The following is a 5,200-nucleotide window of genomic DNA, read 5'->3' as shown; positions in this document are numbered from 1 at the left end:
TTGGTAGTGGTGTCTTCTTACCCCTGCAATGGCCGAGATAGTTGAAGGAAGATCTTTCGGAAGCTACTGGGCCTCTGGAAACTTGAAAGAAAAGCAGAGATCTCTTACTGGAGCCTGCAAAGCCAGGAGCAGCTGTAGGCAGACCTGCTTCTCCCGTGTCTCGACCTGTTAAGTGAGTGACAGAAAGTGCCTTTGAGGCTTGCAGTGGGAGATCTGTGGCAGCAGTTCCCGCTCTCTGGAGGAATCGATGGCTCAGAGCTGAGACACTCCTCCCGGTAATGAGTGTCTAGTATAAAAGGTGGCTGGCTGGCTAGTAGTATTGGCCAGAGTTTTTCAGTTTCTAGAGCATTCCAGTTATAAAGAGAAAACATGAGCTGCCAAAGACTGGAAGTCATAACTGCATCAGGTTAACTACTGTGAACCCAGCTCCAGCCTGAAGCCTTGACCATTGACAGGAAGGATTTCCAGCCAGAAAGCATCTCCGTTTGGTTTTCCAGTCTGGCTGACAGGAAATACTGCTTTCCTAGACTAAGAGAAGAAGTGAAGTCAGGTAAGTTCTTTCCTTTATATGGCAGAGAGTACTGGGGTTTCCTTCCCTTGATGTCCATCTGTAGTGTCTGCTTAACGGAGATTGGTAGGTAGGTGATGTTTGTACAGGAAGTGGATCCTCAGCCTCACAAGCTGTGGTGCAGGAAGGAAAATAAAGCAGAGTTCCTCAAGGCCCTCCATGCCTACGCAGAGGGAGAGCTGAGGATGAGACGTGGGCAGAAGCAGCCTGGTGGTTTCACAAGTGCTTGCAGGTCAGCATGCCACCTTAGTTAGCATTATTAGGGCACTGCATACTGGTTTGGTCAGAATAGATGTTAGGGATGAGCTGGCAAGTGCAGAAGTTAGGCACCCAGCAGGCTGGGAGCAAACATGAAAAGGCAGCCAGGCTGGTTGGCTGGTGGGATAGCTTGAGTACAAGGCCCTGGTTCCAAGATGGATATGGGGCAAGGGTTGAATTTAGGCTTCCCTGGAGTCCATATACCATCTGGGTTTAAAGGATGTGATGTCTAGTTGGAATGTCTGGGGAAATCTATACTGCCTGATATGACAAGTGGTAGAGGACAGATGGTACCATGGACAACATTGGCCAGGAAGGTGCAAGAGACCTGGGGCTGGGGGGTGCTCTGCAGAAAACAACAAGCAAAGGCAGCAGAAGCCATAGCTCGGTCTCCCTTGGCATGTGTGTGTAGGAACTGTGTCCCGTGGCCACGTGGCTCACTCAGTGATGCTGGTCTAGCCTTTGTTTCTGTCATTATGGTGGGTCTCCTGTCATTAAGAGCCCTGGTCACCTGTTGGTTTTCTGTTTCCTTGGTCATGGCAGCAGGTAACTTCCCTTAGGGACCTGTTGAAACTCTGAGCTTTCTTGCAGCAGTGAGCTTGGTATGACTACTTTTGCAATCACCCCATCCCATGCACAGGGTGTTTAAAGATGGTCTGGTTCCTCATATGCGCACGCTTTCTTGACATACCAGTCCCCTTGCAGAGTGTGACACATCCGAGAGGCTCACAGAGCTCTCGGGTTTTGTTTGGTTTTCTTGGTACATGCTCTTACTATGTAGGCCAGGCTAGCCTGGAACTTACTGGGTAGCCCAGGCTGAATTTGAGATTCCTCCTGCTTCAGTCTCCTTGTTGGGATTTTACATGTGTGCCACCGCACCCAACAGCTGTCAGCTGGGACAGGTTTATCAAAACTGAGTGGGACGTAGAGACGTGAACTGTGATGAAGCAAGCAACTCCATTTGCAAACATGACAGTATTTTTAATGCCTGGGCTCTGGAGTCCGACTGCCTGGATTTCATAGCTTATCTTTCATGATGTAGCTTCTCTTAGCATCAGCATCCTTACCTCTAGAATGAGGTTCACAATGGCCACAGCTATATCAGGTGGCTGTGTGTACTACGTGAGGTAATGTGACCAGTGACAGGTGCAAGATGGGAAATGCTAGCACAATCCAGTGTGAGTGCCCAGAGTAAGGGTTGTCTTCTGTGTCTCACAAATGCTCACACCTGCTCTACCCTCTGAGGTCTCAGTGACCAAAGAGCAGGGCTCCCCAGGTCCAGAGTAGCAGGTTCTTCAACGCTGAAGAAGTTCCCACAGAGCATTAGTCAGCTTTTCTCTGTAAACTAGGGTAGTGACTCTGCTCTGGACACCATTGGAGACCTGGGGAAATTGCACAGATGCCCCAGTAGGTCAGGCTGATGCCAAGAGTGCTTGTGCAGGGGCTCCACAAGATGCTGTAGCCTCTCTGACCTATAGCACCCCTAGCTCAGCAGCTGGAGTGAGTTTCACACATGGTCCTTGGGCCACCCAGGTTTGGCTCCCAAGAAGCAGGTTCGTGGAGCAAGTGAAGGGTAGCTGGGTTAATCTGCTAACATGCATCTGAGCTCTGCTAACTTGGAAATAGGAAATGGCCGCCCTGCCACAGCCCCTGCTCCAGTGGGGCTCTAAGACTCTGAGACTACCCCGTTACCTCTTTCAGATGTCCCTTGCAGATAACCTGCTCTCAGGTCACCTCTTAGAGCTGGTTCTCAGCCCCAGGGACACACAGCTCAAGACTCTTTGTTCAACAGTTTCTCTAGGCCAAGAGTAGACCCAGTAGGAACAAGATTTGCCAGCTTCTGTGGTGTAAGGTGGTAACACACCCCCTACTCTCCCTAGGGGATGTGTTACAGTACTAGCTAGTCCCTTAGGATACTCTCCCTAGGGGATGTGTTACAGTACTAGCTAGTCCCTTAGGATACTCTCCCTAGGGGATGTGTTACAGTACTAGCTAGTCCCTTAGGATCAAACCTAAGCATGGTAGTGCATACCTACACTATAAGCCCAACACTTGGGAGACAGAGCCAAAAAAGTCTGTATTTCAAGGCCAGCCTCTGTTGCACAGTGAGGCCCTGTCTGAAGCAAACATCATGGTTTTAAACTACCATGTTCTTGCTTGACTGCAGTTCACTAGAGCGATTGATTCTTTCCCCACCATCAGCTTGTGGCTAAGTGTCATGGCTGCTGGTGCTTCACTGGGACTAACCTGGAGAACTGCAGAACCAGTGCTGGTGTAGCTGAGGCCTGTTGCTACAAAAAAAACCCTCCCATTTCAAAGAGGATAGAGTTTATTCTGGAGCCAAATATAAATGGTGGGGGGCTAGGAACAGTGATTTAGATCACCCCAAATTTCATGTTCTAGTGTGGAACGTTTCGTGAGCTTTTTTTGTAGGGACAGAATGGAATGCCATAAATGAAGGCACTTGAAAATACACATTGGTGGGGAAATACAGTAATCAGGTTAAAGCACAATGGGGAGAGCGATAGAGGCCTTGGACACTACCAGATTGGTGGGAACTGGAGTCTTAGACATCCCAAGGGAATTTTACCTGTTCATCATTGGGTATTACATCCAAAACTGAAGTAGGAAAGGAATGACTAGGGGGGCTAAAGATAGCCCAAGATAAATTGTAATCAGGCTCTGGACCTGAAACATTTCAGTCTCTCCGCATTACCCAGATTCTAGTCAGCTAATGTCTGCAGACGCAGCCTCTTTCCAGGAATTCTCATCCACAGGCTCGAGGCTTGAACCTCCATGTCTAAATTCTCTCGGTTGCTGTAGTCTTTACCTCTCGTTGCTGCCCTGGTCTCCAAAGCCATACCAAGGACAATAACCAAGTACCCGTGTGAGACTATAGGTGTACATGTACAAAGTCCTTGAAGTGTTCCAGCACTCAGATACTCAATGTAATGTGGCAGGTCTTAATTCCTGGCTCTGAGCTGTTCCTGCCTGGGTGTTACTGAGATGTGGAATGATCTCCATCCTGTATCGATGCCGGGAAAGCTTGGTGTATATAGATACTTCAGAAAAGGGGGTGGTGAGTGAGCTACAGTGAGGGCCGAAGGGCAGAGGCTTTCCTTGCTTTCTGAAGGAGGAAGGCCTCTGAAACAGTCTTGAGGAATAGTGTATACCTGTTGGCGGGCCTCACCTGTCCCTTCCTTTGGCTGTGGCTTGTGTTTCTTAAGAGAACCATGTGTACCAGCCGGTGCTTCTGCCACATGGGGCTTGTAGGGGTGTGGGCAGGGCATTGTGCAGCCTTCCCACATGAGCCTGTTTGATGAGGGCACTGAAACGCTGGACTTTATCTGCCACCCGGTATGCCAATTCTTGAGGCAGTGAGGTTTACAGAAGCCAAGGAGTTTATCTCACTAGGCCCCCAGCCTGATGAGGAGCCCTGGGTTTCTGTTTGCCTTCCTTGAGGTAGTTTAGAAGTATTTATGGAATGGAAAAACTGCTCTGAGGTGTGGGGAAGGGTGATTGAGGTGAAGAAAGATTTGTTATCGGTGGTCTGTGAGTATGTGCAAACTTCTTGTCACTTCCTAAGACATGGGGGAAAAATGGCTGTATTAGTATAAATAACCTGAGGTGGCTTGTGGACTCCCTGACTGCCTGTTCACACTTTTCCAGGGCAGGCGAATTTGTTGATTCAGCCAGTGTGAGCCAGACAGTGCTTCCTCCAAACCTCTAAAAAGCAACTTAAAGCAGCCATGGTAACCCCATGGTGCAGTAAAACCCACAGGGGCTCAGACTTCTTCTGAGTGAGCTTCAAAGGAGAGAATGCACTCTTTGATCTTTAAATTTTAACAAGGGAGAATGTCTCATGCCTTTTACAGGAAGAAAATGGTAATTTCATTATGGAGATTCCTCATGGTGGGAGGAGAGGTTAGGCAGACAAATCTTTTGGCTGGACCCAAGGACACTCACTCTGCTGCAGATACTCAATCTGATGGGTGGGCTTAAACGGGGGGTAGAACAGGAAGTCCTGCATTCACAGGGACTGATCAGGTCCCTTCCCATCCTGTGGGCTGCCCAGCCAGCTGCCCAGCAGGCTTGCTGTGAATGCCAGGCCCCAGTCAGGACTATTTACCTCTGATGTTCATTGCAGGGTGGGGCCCTTGGATGCCTACACCCTCTGGACTGAACTATCCAACACTCTCTATTATTAATTTGTTTCCAGCAAACTAAAGACTGGAGGAAAATAAACACGGAATCAAGGGCCCAATATTAAGAAAGCTGTACCAGAATTTTCCATTCCAGTGCCGAAAGTGGCCAAGGATTAAGCTTTCTGCCAAAGAAAACAAACCTAATGGCGCTGGCCTATTGGGAGAGGTA

This window comes from Grammomys surdaster, unplaced genomic scaffold (genome assembly GCF_004785775.1).
Source record: "Grammomys surdaster isolate TR1022 unplaced genomic scaffold, NIH_TR_1.0 127, whole genome shotgun sequence".
Lineage (NCBI taxonomy): Eukaryota > Metazoa > Chordata > Mammalia > Rodentia > Muridae > Grammomys > Grammomys surdaster.
This window is presented reverse-complemented; position numbering follows the sequence as displayed.